Source organism: Moschus berezovskii, chromosome 12 (assembly GCF_049115385.1).
Source record: "Moschus berezovskii isolate FMDL1 chromosome 12, NW_MosBer_1.0, whole genome shotgun sequence".
NCBI classification, from domain to species: Eukaryota; Metazoa; Chordata; class Mammalia; order Artiodactyla; family Moschidae; genus Moschus; species Moschus berezovskii.
In genome coordinates, this window is record NC_142471.1 from 20,918,368 (window position 1) to 20,935,865 (window position 17,498).

General features: G+C 36.2%; 1 long non-coding RNA gene across 1 annotated transcript in view; it reads right to left on the reverse strand.

Moving 5' to 3' along the window:
• Positions 1-14,308: 14,308 nt before the first annotated feature.
• The window catches only part of LOC129555794 (uncharacterized), a 243,003-nt gene continuing 239,813 nt past the window's right edge, over positions 14,309-17,498 (reverse strand). The window contains exon 4 of the long non-coding RNA XR_008685812.2: positions 14,309-14,405. This is a non-coding gene — a long non-coding RNA (uncharacterized LOC129555794). The remainder of the gene's footprint in view (positions 14,406-17,498) is intronic.

The window sequence follows — 17,498 nt, forward strand, 5'->3', positions numbered from 1 at the left end:
CTTTTATAGAGTAAAATTTTGAATGTTCTTAATTATTATCATCTATTTTATTTTGTTCTCTTCATTTTTCGACAGGGCTTTCCAGGTGGCAGTAGTGATAAAGAATCTGCCTGCAATGCAGGAGAGCTGGGTTTGATCCCTGGTTTGGGAAGATCCCTGGTTTGGGAAGTGGGAATAGCACCCCACTCAAGTATGCTTGCCTGGGGAATCTCATGGGCAGGGGAGCTTGGTGGGCTACAGTCACGGGGTGGCAAAGAGTCAGACATGACTGAGTGACTAGAGCACACATCTTGTGACAGGAAACATTTATAGATATACAAATATTTTGGACTCTTTAGATTTCTCACATCCATGTGGTCATGTTCACCACCAATTCTTCTCAAATAATTTCACCAATAATTTAAACATCAATCCAATTGCCCCTTGAAAATCAGTCTTCTATCAAAAATGTATAAAGCACATGTTTCTCTGGACTGTCTGTCCACTTAAGCATAAATTAAATCATGTGATCAATGACCTAGAGGATATCACAAAAAGTCTGCAGAATGTTTTAGACTGAGGAAAATATTCCCCAAAATCACTTTGGAAGACAATCAGGGAATTAGAGGATGAATGTCTCATCAACCAAGAAACAGCGAGTAGACTGGAAACTTTCTGTTGGGAGTGGCGTCAGGAGAACATAGAGCAAGAGTGTATTTCATGAAATAATTTCACATTATGTCCTACCTAAAATTGACATTGGTACAGCTTTCAAGAAAATAATTCTCATTTACCATATCAATGTTCAGAAAACTAAGATAATGACATCTGGTCCCATCACTTCATGGCAAATAGATGGGGAAACAATGGAAACAGTGACAGACTTTATTTTCTTGGGGCTCCAAAATCACTGCAGATGGTGACTGCAGCCATGAAATCAAAAGACCCCTGCTCCTTGGAAGAAAAGCTATGACCAACATAGACAGCATGTTAAAAAGCAGAGACATTACTTTGCCAACAAAGGTCTGTCTGGCCAAAGCTATAGTTTTTCCATTAGTCATGTATGGATGTGAGAGTTGGACCATAAAGAAAGCTGAGCACCGAAGAATGATGCTTTTGAACTGTGGTGTTGGAGAAGACTCTTGAGTGTCCCTTGGACTCAAGGAGATCCAACCATTTCCATCCTAAAGGAAATCACTCCTGAATATTCATTGTAGGAACTGATGCTGAAGCTGAAACTCCAGGACTTTGGCCACCTGATGCGAAAAACTGACTCATTGTAGAAGACTCTGATGCTGGGAAAGATTGAAGGAAGGAGGAAAAGGGGACGACAGAGGATGGGATGGTTGGATGGCATCACTGACACGATGGACATGAGTTTGAGTAAACTCTGGGAGTTGGTGATGGACAGGGAAGCCTGGCATGCTGCAGTCCATGGGGTCACAGAGTTGAACACGACTGAGGGACTGAACTGAACTGAACCATCATTGAATAATAATCCATCAAAAGATGTAAAAAGCAGCAATCAGAACAAAAGACTTAATTATTAAAATAGCTCTACTCTAATTGTGAAATTTATGGAAAGGAAAGGGCAACAAAGTTCAGAAAGGAAAAACTGAGCTATTAGGAAAGTGATTTGGGGCTTCCTGGAGAGACTCAACACTTTAGATTATTTCTTTGCCTTAAGTGTCACAATACACTGAAATCCATAGCTCTGTAGTTAATGGCCTTTTGTATTCACACCATGCTATATATGGCAATGCCCAACAGTTGTTAGGTTCTTCATGAATAGAGGTAATATCATCTACGTTCTTACAAAGTAATAAGGAGAACAGAAACTTTTCCATAAAAGCAATAGTGGAAGGAAATTAGATAATCTTCCTTTCTCAAATTCAATTTGCATATAATATAACAAATCACAGGGGTAAAATTTATCATATTCACTATGATATATCATATCATAGTCCCAGCCAATATGCAGAGTGTTTATACTATGGGGCAAGTACATCCAGGCCCACCAGAGAATTCTATCATCTATACAGTTTCCTCATCATAAAAGTGGAAAAATAAGTATATATGACCATGTAATCTTATGGTGAGTATTAATGGAGTGATATCTGTAGTCTATGCTAATAAGCATTCAATAAAAGGTAGTATTTGTAAACATATCAAAGATGTTAAGTTAATCCATTAATATTTAGGAAAGTTGCTCTCATTTTCTCAGACTTGATTTTATATAAATCTCATTAACTCCAAAAGCATGAATTAAGTCTTTGCATGCTTATGACATATGTGCTTTAGAGTCTGTTATAAGTAATTCAGTGAAGTCCCTAGCATAAGCTCATAGAAGAGTACATATACAAGAGTGGTTTATTTGCTCTGTGAAGAAGAGGCAACTAAACAGTTGAGAAATAGAAAATAGAAATGAAAGTCACTCAGTCATGTCTGACTCTTTGAGACCCCATGGACTGTAGCCTGCTTGGCTCCTCTGTCCATGGAATTCTCCAGGCCAGAGTACTAGAGTGGGTAGCTGTTCCCTTCTCGAGAGGATCTTCTTAAACCACAGGAATCGAACCCAGGTCTCCTGCATTGCAGGTGTATTCATTACCATCTGAGCCACCAGGGAAGCCCAAGAATACTGGAGTGGGTAGCCTATCACTTCTCCAGAGCATCTTCCTGACCCAGAAATTGAACCAGGGTCTTCTGCATTACAGGCAGATTCTTTACCAGCTGAGCTACTAGGGAAGCCCAAACAGCTAAGACTAGATGCTAAATCTACATTAACAGATTCCTTAGCTGCCTTTTCTGTATTCCGTTTTATATTCTACCTTGTTAACCTAGTCAAGGCTTTGTTTATAGATCTTAGGCATTTATTTTCATTTGTTTGTTTTTCTTTGCTTTCTGGTGTTCTTTCTTAAGCTAGAAACCTTAAAAAGTATGTTTCACATTTGCTCACACATGAAATATTTAGGACAGATAATAAAGTATTGGTGAGATATAATGGAAAAAGCCTTTCTCTCCTGAGGCAATCAAGATGGAATTTCAAAAGGTCTTCAGAGAAGTTTGCTCATAGGATAGAAAATTTCATTGCATCTTGGCTAACTTAATATCCTAATCTTCCGAATCCAAGTATATTGTATGCCAACAGCTAAAACGATGTGGAAATGATACCTCACATTATTAAAGGATGTTTTTAAAAGTAATAAAAGAGTTTGCATCTTAAATTTAACTAAGATCATGGCATCTGGTCCCATCACTTCATGGGAAATAGATGGGGAAACAGTGGAAACAGTGTCAGACTTTATTTTGGGGGGCTCCAAAATAACTGCAGATGGTGATTGCAGCCAGGAAATTAAAAAACGCTTACTCCTTGGAAGAAAAGTTATGACCAAACTAAACAGCATATTAAAAAGCAGAGACATTACTTTGCCAACAAATGTCCGTCTAGTCAAGGCCATGGTTTTTCCAGTGGTCATACATGCATGTGAGAGCTGGACGTGAAGAAAGCTGAAAACCGAAGAACTGATGCTTTTGAACTGTGGTGTTGGAGAAGACTCTTGAGAATCCCTTGGACTGCAAGGAGATCCAACCAGTCCATTCTAAAGGAGATCAATCCTGGGTGTTCATTGGAAGGACTGATGCTAAAGCTGAAACTGCAATACTTTGGCCACCTCATGTGAAGAGTTGACTCACTGAAAAGACCCTGATGCTGGGAGGGATTGGGGGTGGGAGGAGAAGGGGACAACAGAGAATGAGATGGCTGGATGGCATCACCGACTCGATGGACATGAGTTTGGGTAAACTCTGGGAGTTGGTGATGGACAGGGCGGCCTGGTGTGTTGAGATTCATGGGGTTGCAAAGAGTCAGACACGACTGAGTGGCGGAACTTACTGAATGATGCGCATTATTTTCCATATTAAATGCACATATGTGTGGTCAAAACTACCTTGTTCTTATTCATATTTTTCTTGATATTCAGCAGAGCCTACAGTTTGGGCAATTCCTAGTGTAGTAAGAATACAAGTATCTATGGATATCCCGTTACCAAACAATACTTTACTAGAGAAATAACCTATAGAAAAGCAATCTTTCTGGATATATTTAATTCAAATAAAGAAAATGCAGATTTTAATCCCCAGAAAAAATTATCTCAGAACATATGTACATAGACTATTAAGAGTTCAGAACATGTCTCGATAAAGTTAATTACATAAACTTACATTTTGACTAAAAGAATAAAATAATTAAAGCTGACTTAGGCAGCTAACACTTAGCTGAATTCTATAGTGATTGATTACTCGGCTGCTTTTAATGACTTTCTCTCATGTAATCTTATTTGAGTTTTAAGTATTACATTATCCAAGTATCCTTGACTACTTGGGCGCCAATTTCTTTTAACCAGCTAAAGATGTTAATGGCTGAAAACATGTAAAACCCAATGTATCACAGACCATTTTTTGTTTTTACAAAGTCTTGTTAGTATTTTTGGCTTATTTGCTGTGTCTCCACCCTAGTAGGAATGTATGTGAAAAACTGAAAATATTTATTTTCTAGTGTGTATCTAGAGTTATGGCCCTGAACCCCATAGAAGAGCATTCTTCCAGGAGCAGTAATTTATCTGATTGCTGAAGTCAAGTTTTGTGCCTAGTGAGAAGTGACTTGACATTCCTCCCCTCATCTCATGAGAATAACTTCTTGCTAATTGTAACAGTCTTAGTGAGAAGACTGTGTGTTCATCTTCTTCTTTAATCTTTATTTAAAGCAAATCATGAAGGGCACTGCTAATTTCTAACCAAACCATTCTCATTTCATCTCTTTATTGTATGGTGAGAATGCCTCAGGTTTTTTAAAAATCAGATCAGTAGTGAACAGGATATTAGCTTATGTATGTTTAATTAGCCCCAAATATTTGAAAAGAAAGATGAAGTTCAACAAATATATAATGGCTTATTTAAAAGCACATAAGAAAATACATACTATGATTAACTCTTCATTATGAACTAATTATTATTGTTAATACTACTACTACTCTATCTATTATTGATTTCTATTAAATAACATGGCTTCCCTGGTGATCTGATGGTAAAAGAATCTGCCTGCAATGTGGGAGAACCAGGTTTGATCCCTGGGTTGGAAGATACTCTGGAGAGAAAATGGCAACCCACTCCAGTATTCTTGCCTGGGAATTCCATGGACAGAGGGGCCTGGATATGGTTATAACCCACTAAACCGAGCCCTTTCCAATGATGAGGTATAAAGTTGGCAAATCCTCAGGAATTCATTATTGTTTTTTACCATAGAGGAATTCATAAATAGATTAGGTCTTTGTTATTTTTGTGTTGTCACCAACTTTATTCAGGTTGTTATTGGTAGAGTGAAAAAAGCATTAAGCCTGGAAGTTAGTTTATGCACTAGGTCCCTCTGTAAACATGCCCCTTTCTATTCCTACTCTAAAATTTCATCTGCAAAATAGAGACAGTTGCTCCAGTCTAGCTCTGTGTTCCCCAAATGCTGCAACCATCTATATTCCTAGGAAATGAAACAGGGACCACCATTTCTGATGTAGTTTCTTTCTTTCATTTTTTCTATTTCCATAATTAGATTTTCTTCTTCATCTTTTTGCAGAACATTTACTCCCAAGTGTATTAGGGCTACATCAAAAAAAAAGAAAAATTCATGCCCTCACATTTCTTATAGAAAGTTGAATAAATCTGGTGCACTATGATACAAATAAGAAACTTTCAGAACAAAAATGTAGCTATTTCATTTTGGAATGAGGAAGTACACAAAGAAATACTTGATTGGTAGGTAAAGACACAAAAAGAACTGAAATGTAGGACAAAATTATAGAATCTATATTTATAAATACATATCTATCCTTGATTTAAAATCATATAATTTTTAATTTATTAACTAAAATCTTGTTGATATTATTGGAAAGAAACCCATGGCCAGAATTAATTACTCATCTATTCATCTGTCAATTTTTAATTATGCCAGACCCTTTACTATGTGCTGCTAATTAAACATTGAGAAAAGCAGGTAGTCTTTTATCTTCATGGAAAATACTGTTGAACTGATGAGCAGTCAAAATCAAATAATCAGACAAGTAAAGGTGTAATTAAAAATTGTGATAAGACTCAAAGACAGAGAGTACTATAAACACATGAACAGGGATATGACTAGCATAAAAGAATATAAGAAAATACAATGATTTTGCTTTCATCTCAAGAGCAGTGAAAATTAATAAAAAGTCAGAAACAGAGGATTGATATGCTCTGATTTTTGCTTCAAAGAATATACTCTGTGGTATAGAAAACTGGTAGCAGGCAATCAGAGTGTATGTGTTGGAAGTTATGAGAGAAGTCCAGGTAAAGAATAATGGTAACCAAGACGAAGGAGAAAGATTTATAAAAAAAATAAATAAATAAGAAAACATGAGAATGGTTTTGATAGGGGGCTGTGAAAAGGATTTTTATAAAAATGATAGGTTTTGATACAGTGTTCAAGAATAAAATAAAAAACATGTTATCACAGAAATAAAGAAGTAACCTTCACTTCAGTTTGGTTCAGTCGCTCAGTCGTGTCTGACTCTTTGCGACCCCATGAATCACAGCATGCCAGGCTTCCCATACCAGCACCAACTCCTGGAGTTCACTCAAACTCATATCCATCGAGTCAGTGATTCCATCTAGCCATCTCATTCTCTGTCGTCCCCTTCTCCGCCTGCCCCCAATTCCTCCCAGCATCAGAGTCTTTTCAGTGAGTCAACTCTTCGCCTGAGGTGGCCAAAGTATTGGAGTTTCAGCTTTAGCATCAGTCCTTCCAAAGAATACCTAGGACTGATCTCCTTTAGGATGGATTTGTTGGAACTTCTTGCAGTCCAAGGGACTCTCAAGAGTCTTCTCCAACACCACAGTTCAAAAGCATCAATTCTTTGGTGATTAGCTTTCTTTACAGTCCAACTCTGACATCCATACATGACCAGTGGAAAAACCATAGCCTGATTAGACGGACCTTTGTTGGCAAAGTAATGTCTCTGCTTTTTAATATTCTATCTAGGTAGGTCATAACTTTCCTTCCAGGAGTAAGTGTCTTTTAATTTCCTGGCTGCAATCACCATCTGCAGTGATTTTTGAGTCCAGAAAAATAAAGTCTGACACTGTTTCCACTGTTTCTCCATCTATTTCCCATGAAGTGATGGGACCAGATGCCATGATCGTAGTTTTCTGAATGTTGAGCTTTAAGTCAACTTTTTCACTCTCCTCTTTCACTTTTTTTTTTTCTAATTTTATTGATTTGGTTTTTCTCCCTTTGTTTCTTGATGGGTCTGGCTAGTGGTTTGTCAATTTTATTTACCTTCTCAAAGAACCAGCTTTTGGCTTTGTTGATTTTTGCTATGGTCTCTTTTGTTTCTTTTGTATTTATTTCTGCCTTAATTTTTTTAAGATTTCTTTCCTTCTACTAACCCTGGGGTTCTTCATTTCTTCCTTTTCTAGTTGCTTTAGGTGTAGAGTTAAGTTATTTAGTTGGCTTTTTTCCTTGTTCCTTGAGGTATGCCTGTATTGCTATGAACCTTCCCCTTGGCACTGCTTTTACAGTGTCCCAGAGGTTTTGGGTTGTTGTGTTTTCATTTTCTTTCATTTCTATGCATATTTTGATTTCTTTTTTGATTTCTTCAATGATTTGTTTGCTATTCAGCAGCGTGTTGTTCAGCCTCCATATGTTGGATTTCTTAATAGTTTTTCTCCTGTAATTGAGATCTAGGCTTATGGCATTGTGGTCACAAAAGATGCTTGGAATGATTTTAATTTTTTTGAATTGACCAAGGCTAGATTTATGCCCCAGGATGTGATTTATCCTGGAGAAGGTCCCGTGTGCGCTTGAGAAGAAGCTGAAATTCATTGTTTTGGGGGTGAAATGTCCCATAGATATTTATTAGGTCTAACTGGTCTATTGTATCATTTAACGTTTGTGTTTCTTGTTAATTTTCTGTTTAGTTGATCTATCCATAATGTGAGTGGGGTATTAAAGTCTCCCACTATTATTGTGTTATTGTTGATTTCCCCTTTCATACTTGTTAGCATTTGCCTTACATATTGTGGTGCTCCTATGTTGGGTGCATATATATTTATAATTGTTATATCTTCTTCTTGGATTGAGCCTTTGATCATTATGTAGTGTCCTTTGTCTCTTTTCACATCCTTTGTCTTAAAAGTCTATTTTATCTGATATGAGTATTGCTATTCCTGCTTTCTTTTTGTCTCTATTTGTGGAATATCTTTTCCAGCCCTTTACTTTCAATCTGTATGTGTCCCTCGTTTTGAGGTGGTTCTTTTGTAGACAACATGTAGAGGGTTCTTGTTTTTGTATCCATTCAGCCACCCTTTGTATTTTTGTTGGGGCATTAAACCCATTTACATTTAAGGTAATTATTGATTGGTAACATTCAGAAAACAAAGATCATGGCATCTGGTCCCATCACTTCATGGGATATAAATGGGGAAACAGTGGAAACAGTGTCAGACTTTATTTTTTTGGGCTTCAGAATCACTGTGGATGCTGATTGCAGCCATGAAATTAAAAGATGCTTACTCCTTGGAAGGAAAGTTATGACCAACCTAGATAGCATATTAAAAAGCAGAGACATTACTTTGCCAACAAAGGTCCGTCTAGTCAAGGCTATGGTTTTTCCAGTGGTCATGTATGGATGTGAGAGTTGGACTGTGAAGAAAGATGATCACTGAAGAATTGATGCTTTTGAACTGTGGTGCTGGAGAAGACTCTTGAGAGTCCCTTGGACTGCAAGGAGAGCCAACCAGTCCGTTCTAAAGGAGATCAATCCTGGGTGTTCATTGGAAGGACTGACGCTGAGGCCGAAACTCCAATACTTTGGCCACCTCATGTGACGAGTTGACTCACTGGAAAAGACTCTGATGCTGGGAGGGATTGGGGGCAGGAGGAGACAGAGACAATAGAGAACGAGATGGCTGGATGGCATCACCGACTCGATGGACATGAGTTTGAGAGTACTCTGGGAGTTGGTGATGGACAGGGAGGCCTTGCATGCTGTGATTCATGGGGTCGCAAAGAGTTGGACACGACTGAGCGGACTGAACTGAACTGAACTCTGATGATCCTGTTGCCATTTACTTTATTGTTTTGGGTTCGAGTTTATACACACTTTCTGTGTTTCCTGTCTAGAGAAGGTCCTTTAGCATTTGTTGGAGAGCTGGTTTGGTGATGCTGAATTCTCTCAGCTTTTGCCTATCTGTAAAGCTTTTGATTTCTCCTTCATATTTGAATGAGATCCTTGCTGGGTACAGTAATCTGGGCTGTAGGCTATTTTCTTTCATCACTTTAAGTATGCCCTGCCATTCCCTCCTGGCCTGAAGAGTTTCTATTGAAAGATCAGGTGTTATCCTTATGGGGATCCTCTTGTGTGTTATTTGTTGCTTTTCCCTTGCTGCTTTTAATATTTGTTCTTTGTGTTTGATCTTTGTTAATTTGATTAAGAGGCTTTGTAGTTCCTCTTCACTTTCAAATACTGGAAGATGATGCTGTTAAAGTGCTGCAGTCAATGTGCCAGCAAATTTGGAAAACTCAGCAGTGGCCACAGGACTGGAAAAGGTCAGTTTTCATCCCAATCCCAAAGAAAGGTAATGCCAAAGAATGCTCAAAGTACTGCACAATTGCACTCATCTCACACACTAGTAAAGTCATGCTTAAAATTCTCCAAGCTAGGCTTTAGCAATACGTGAGCCATGAACTTCCAGATGTTCAAGCTGGATTTAGAAAAGGCAGAGGGACCAGAGATCAAATTGCCAACATCCACTGGATCATCAAAAAAGCAAGAGAGTTCCAGAAAAAACATCTATTTCTGCTTTATTGACTATGCCAAAACCTTTGACTGTGTGGATCACCATAAATTGTGGAAAATTCTGAAAGAGATGGGAATACCAGACCACCTGACCTGCCTCTTGAGAAACCTGTATTCAGGTCAGGAAGCAACAGTTAGAACTGGACATGGAACAACAGACTGGTTCCAAATAGTAAAAGGAGTACATCAAGTAACCTTAGAGATTTGTAAAATAATGGTTTATAGAATATCCTCAGTGTTAAGTACAGTAAGTCCTGATTTAGCATGTGTGTGAACTTTGGAATTCATTAATTTATTCTGTTGTTAATTACTATCTCCGTGGAGCTATGCATAGAAACTATTAATATTAATATTGATTTAAAAAGATACAGAGGTATATACTTGAATGATACAGAAATTTAATTAGGAGGGCAATTTGATGTTCCTGAAAATGCTCCCCTGAAACAATCTGCTTGTGCATTTTACAAAAACAGACTTTTTTTGTATTACCTAGTTAGTGACCATGACCTTAGCCTTATAAACACAGAGACTGACTCTCTAGCACTAGGCTAGTAGTTGCCATCATGACCTCTTACCTGGTTCACAAATACTTTCTGTAGTAGCCTGCCCATGGAAATCACTTTTTTTCTTTGTTATTCCCACTTCTATTCTGCCTTCACTCCTTCCTTCCCTACCTTCCTTTCTTAAATTCTCATAGAAACTGTATATCTGCCATAAACAGCTGATACACACATCTCATTTAAAAGCAAGTATAGCTCTTCGTTTAGATCAGTTTCCTGGGATTTATAATGTAGATTAAAGCACAGTGGTGGCTGAGCAGTAAGGTCTTGAGTTATAAACTATATTTGTTTTCCAAGATGAGGAAGAACACCTTAAAGATACAGTATTATCATTTAGAAAGTAGGGTTTCCTTGGTGGCTCAGATGGTAAAGAATCTACCTGCAGTGCAAAAGACCTGGGTGTGATCCCTGGGTCAGGAACATCGCCTGGAGAAGGAAACAGCAACCCACTCCAGTATTCTTGCCTGGGAAATCCCATGGACATGTAATCCCCTGGCGGGTTACAGTCAATGGAGTCACAAAGAGTCGGACATGACTGGGCGACTAACACTTTCACTTTCATCATTTAGAAAATTACACTAAAAAGCACACATGTATTATAATGAAATCTTGGTTAATTCATGTGATAGCACATGACACATCAATATGTCAAATGAGTATCTTCAATTTTTTTTCACAATTCTCATCTATCCTCCCATTTACCTAACTAAAGCAAGTAAAATATAGACCTTACCATTAGGACTCTATCAGTGTAAAATGGTATTTATTAATTATTGACCTTAAGCTAAGAAAGATTTCTTTCAAACAACTTAATGTGAAAATGATTACTGATGCCACATATAATTCCAGTCATATATGTGTTTTTGTCATGTAATCAACATTTATAGTATGAGTTACAAGTCTGAAGTAAACACTAAGAAAATACTGAATGAATAATAATTTGGATACTTATTGGGGCAATAAACACACACACACATACATACAATGGAAACACAGAATTAGCATTTCTAAGATCAATTCTCTCAAAAATAAGAGCTAAGCAAAAGATAGTCAATTCAGTTATCATTTCTAAAACAGCAAAAATCAATTTGCATTCCAGTCTTGCCACAAAGCTTATTTACCAAATACCAAATCCTCACCCACTTATTCCTCCACAGTCTAACTTGAACTTCACAATGGGGTACCTTGAGGAATTTTGCTTTTCCTCCTACATTTTGTCTTCTCAGAAAGTAGGCAAACATCAAATTAGCCATCAAGTCTTATTCATATTTCTTTTACATTTTGCTGATAGGCATCTCACTCTTTCCTTCCTACTGCCACTACGTTTCGAGTGTATCAATTTAATTTTACTATTACAGAAGGCTATAATTTTCACCTGTTCGTTGTCTTCCTCTTCCAGTTGTCTAAACTACAAACTTCAAAATTTTTACAATACCTTTTTGACCACATCAATTTTACATTTAAAAAAAAATAGGAAAAGAAATCAAGGAAATTTGGACAAAAAGGTCCTCTCCCAAATTCTTACTCTGATAGTTTTTGTTCTTGAGCTAAAACAAATTTTAGTAAGTGTAAGAATTACCTGGAGAGATTTTAAAAAATCTCAGAATCAGAGATTCTCATTAAATTGGTCTGGTAAAGATCATGGGAATTTATACTTGAGGAAATATTTTTAATGATTCTAACAAAACTGGCCCTGGATGACATTGAGAACCTTAATTCCAAGTCTTCTCAATTTTAAATTTTGTGGAAAAAAGTCTGCTCTAACTAATAAAAATGTATTTTCCATTTTTCTGACTCTGTTACTATGGTAGTCCTTTTGCTTAGATTTTATTTTCATTTCCTAATCCCCTGCCAATCTCAAAACTCACTCATTTTAATATATACTATAAAGCCTTCCCTGACTGTCTCCAGCCAAATGTAATCTCTCTATTGTACAGTTGTCATTTTAGTTTCATATGATGCTCACTATATACTGCTTGTACAGTTTCCTATTACTGAATAACAAATGACTATGACTTTGGCAGCTCAAAACAATACCCACACATAAGTCACAGTTCTATCAGTCAGAAGTCCAGTACAGTGTTGCTGAGTTCTCTGCTTAGGCTGCAGTCAAGGTGTTGCCTGGAGCTCAGAGTCCACTTCCAAGTTCATTCATGTTATTGCTAGAGTTTAGTTCCCAGCATTTTAGTACCCAAATCCTCATCTTCTTGCTGTCTGTTAGCCAGGAACACTCTCAGATCCTAGAGGCGACACTCACATTCTCATACCACAGCCCCTTCATCTCAGCAAAAGGAATCTCCTCCATGTCACATCCATCTCACTCTTCTAATATCTCTGACCTCTGACTTCTCTGAAATGATCTGCTTTTGAAGGGTTCATGTGATTACATCAAGCCCACATGGCTAACTACCCCATCTTAAATTCAGTTGTGCTATATAATGTAATCTAATCCATGGGAGCAAAATGCACTCATTTAACAATTCTATGCATTATACAAGGTATAAATACCAAAGAGCTGGGAAATCTTACCTCGTCCCATATACCAAAGGGACTTGTTAGCATTCTGTACTATTGATTCTTCTGAAACATATATTAATCTCGCCCTTTAAAATATAAGTTCCTTTTTTAAAAAATTCACTTATTTTAATTGGAGGCTAATTATTTTACAATAAAAATAAACAAGCAAACAAAAAATATAAGTTCCTAAAAAGCAAGGATGATGCATTATACATTTATTGTCTATCACAAATTACCTGTCCTTCAGTAAATAATTGTTGAATGGATGCACTCTTCCTATGATAATCTTTTTCATAATGCATTAAATTTAAATAAATTAATAGTACTGGGCCTAGCAAAAATAAATGTATAGTCATTTACTCTTGAAGAGATTGAAGCAGTTAGGAACTCAAATCACTAAGTTCTTTATCTTCACCATCTTAGTGATGAAGAATAGCACCATCTCTCAGAGTTCCTTGATGTCAGAAAACACAGCTAAGTAAACTTTCCAAATATGAAACGGAGACTTCAAAATAAACAGCTCATTAGTGTACTGTGGGATAAATTTTGCAAGTGACATAAAGTTTGAGTTATTGAAGTCCTTATATGAGGAAACAGCAGGAGTAGAGAGAGAAGTAATCTTTGTATTAATAAAGCTTTTCAAATTTGATGAAAACAATAAACACATGTATTGAAGCAATTTGATAAACTCCAAGTATAAGACATATGAAAGAAATCACACAAGAACATCATAAAAACATTTCTTGTAACGAGTGAAAAAATTCTTAAAATGAATTAGAATCTTAAAAGCATCCAGAATAATGTATAAACTGGAAAGAAATAGACTTTCTAAGTAAAACCTTTAACTATAAAATCTTCAGAACAAACAACTTCATTGACCAATCCTGCCAATCATTCCTTAAGACGAATCAATTCTAATTGTACACAATTGAGTAGACAATGTTGAAGTGAAAGGAACATGGAACACTCCCCTACACTTTTCATGTAACCACAATTAACCTAATATTAAAACCAGAAAAAGACACTGAGAGAAAGGTAAACAACAGATCATATACACCATGAATAGATGCAAAATTTCTCAACAATAATAACAAATGGGATCCAAAAACATCCAAAAATATGATACCTAATGACAAAGTAGGGTTTATTCCAGGAATAAAATGTTGATTCAACATCTGAAAATTGATCAAGGTAGTAATTTATAACATCAATAGGCTGAAGAAGGAAAAGACACATGATTTCCTTAGTATGTGCCTAAAAAATCCTGTGATAATGTCATTTCATGATAAAAAACTTTTAGCAAACTGTGGGTGAAAGGGAATTTCCTCAACATGACACAAAGCAATTATGAAAAATTTATTGCAAATATCACCTTAGAGATGAATATCTGAATTCTTCTTAAAGTCCAGCACCAGGCAAAAGTGTATACTCTCACTACTTCTTTGTATCACAGCACAGAAGTTCCTAACTAAACCAATAAAGAAAAAGCAATAAAAACCACTGAACTTGAAAAGAAGAAGTAAAAATGAAATTTATGGCATACACCATTATCGTGTTTAGAAGGTTCTACAGAATCTACAAAAAGTTATAAGAAATAATCAGTAAATCTAGTGATGTGCTGCTGTTGCTGCTGCTAAGTCGCTTCAGTGGTGTCTGACTCTGCGCAACCCCGTGGACTGTAGCCCACCAGGCTCCTCTGTCCATAGTATTCTCCAGGCAAGAATACTGGAGCGGGTTGCCATTTCCTTCTCCACTAGTGATGTGAGAGAATACAAATCAACACATGAAAATCAATTTTATTTCTACATGCTGACAATGAACAATTAGAGATCAAAATGTGGAAAATATTACCATTTACAATAGCATAAAATCATTGAACAAATAAAAACCTTATAAAATATAAAAGATATGTACAGTGAAAATTGTAGAACATTTCTAAGAGAAGTTATAGAAGAAATAAAGAAACTGGATTCTATAATGCATTCTGGCTAAGAATACTCAGTATTCTTCAGATGTCAGTTCTCCACATCTATGAACCCAATGAAATTCCGGTCAGCACTTCATCAGAGGGTTTCTTCCCTAGAAATTGAGAAGCTAATTCTAACATTTATATGGAAATTTAAAATTTATATGGAAAGGATCAAAAATAGCCAAAATAATTTTGGGAATAAAAACACAAAAGAAAAACTGAGTTGAAAGACTTATTATAAAGGTAAAGTAATCAAGAACAGTGGATTGGGTAGCCTATCCCTTCTCCAGTGGATCTGCTGGACCTAGGAATCATACTGGGGTTTCCTGCATTGCAGGCAGATTCTTTACCGTCTGAGCCATCAGGGAAGCCAACTTTTTGCATACTGATACAAGGGAAGCCCTAAGAATATTGGATATCAGTATGCAAAAATATGGCTTCCCTGATGGCTCAGACAGTAAAGAATCTGCCTGCAACACAGGAAACCTGGATTTGATCCGTGGGTTGGGAAGACCCCCTGGAGAAGGAAATGGCAACCCACTCCAGTATTCTCACCTGGAGAATTCCATGGTCAGAGGAGCCTGGCAGGCTATACAGTCCATGGGGTCACAAAGAGTAGGACACGATTGGTGATGCTCATTTTCACTTTAAGGCAAAAATATAAACTTTATATCTCACACCAGATACACATGTTGATTCAAAATAATTATGGACTAAATGTAATAGCCTAAACTATAACATTCCTGAAAGAAAACATTGGAGAAAATCATTGTGGTTTTTTGATAGGCTAAAATTTGTTATATATGACAACTAAAGTATAATCAAAGGAAAAATTGAAAAATTTATCTTAATAAAAAATAAGAATTCCTCTTTGTAAAAACAAACTTTTAAGAGAATTAAAAGACAAGACACAAATTTGAAGAAAAGATTTTCCAGTCATATATCTGTTAAATTACTTTTTTCCAGAGTATATAACGATTTCTAAAACCCAATATAATTATAAAATTCAGAGAATAATGATAAAAAGATTAAAAGATACATTACCAAGGAAATGGCAAGAAAATAAGCACATGAAAAGGTGTTCAACATCATTAAACATCATTAGTGTGTGTGTATATATATTCATTAGAGAAAATGACAGCATGTCTCCATAAAGATATAAAAGATATGTATACAAATGTCCAGAGATTTATTTATGGTAGTCAAAAACTGGAGACAAGCCAAATTTCCAGCAACAGAAGAATATATAAACAAATTTTGGTGTTTCTGCACAAGTGAATACTAGTCAACAAAATATAAAAACATTTACATGTAATTTATGCATATCTTAAAGATACTTTTTCTGAGTGGAAGAGGCTGGACCTCAAGAACTGGTAGAAATTCCTTGAGAATTTCTCAAGAGGAAATTCCTTAATACCTCAAGAACTGATGAGAAACTACTTGAGAGGAATTCCTTGAGCAATCCTAGGCTCTTTAACTACAAGAGTAAGGACAGGACAGGTGAACCAAGGAAAACCATTGTTAGGCATCTGGGGTATTTCCAGACTCAGAGCCACTAACTGCTCAAGGTGGAGGGAATGACAGTGGTACTAAAAAACCCCTGACATGCAGAAAGTAAAAAACACTGTGGGAAAGCACAGAGAACATCCCAGCAAGTGGAAAACCTGGCATCTGTGCTACAACACATGGAGAGATATCCCACAGTTTAAAAAAAAAAAAAATTTTTTTTTTTTTTTTGCAATTTCTCTTTTAAAGCACAAGCTTTAACTTAGAGATATAAGGAACATCTTAAAACATATGCAAGGAGAAATTTTTAGAAAGCAATAAAGAAGACAAAATAATGTATAATAATACTCAAAAAGTTCAAGAAAATGCAGAATATACAGAATAGAACAGCAAAAATAAGCATATCAGAAAAATAAAGAGCAAACAGGATAAATATGCAACCAATACAAAGCTGGTGAACTTGAACTGATACATCAATTATACCAAATGTAGATGGAGTAAACATGTTAATTAAAAGTCTAAGACTATCAAACTAGAATAGAAAGTGTGTTTTAAAACAATACTTTGCCCATAGACTTAACAGGTTGAAAAGATGAAGGCAGAAAACATACAATGCATAGAGTAAGTGGAAGAAAACTGGCTTAGAAAAAACAGACTTTAAAGTAAATATATAGACATAGAAAGGTACATTTTATTAATAGTAGAAGGATTAATTCATTTAGAACATATGTTGAAACGAAATGTATATGTAATTAAATAAAAATAAAGAGTCATGTCCTACTCTTTGCTACCCAATGGAAGGTAGACCACCAGGCTTTTCTGTCCATGGGATGCCCCAGGCAATAATATTGGAGTGGGTAGCTATTCCCTTTCTCCAGGGGATCTTCCTGACTGAAGGATGGAACCTGGGTCTCCTTCATTGCAGGCAGATACTTTACCATCTGAGCCACCGGGGAAACCCATATGCACCTAACAGAACTTGAAATAAACAAAGGAAAAATTAAGAAAATTAGAAGTCGATAGCTTCATATTTATAGAGATTTCAGAACATATATTTCAATAATTAATAAAATAAATACACATTAA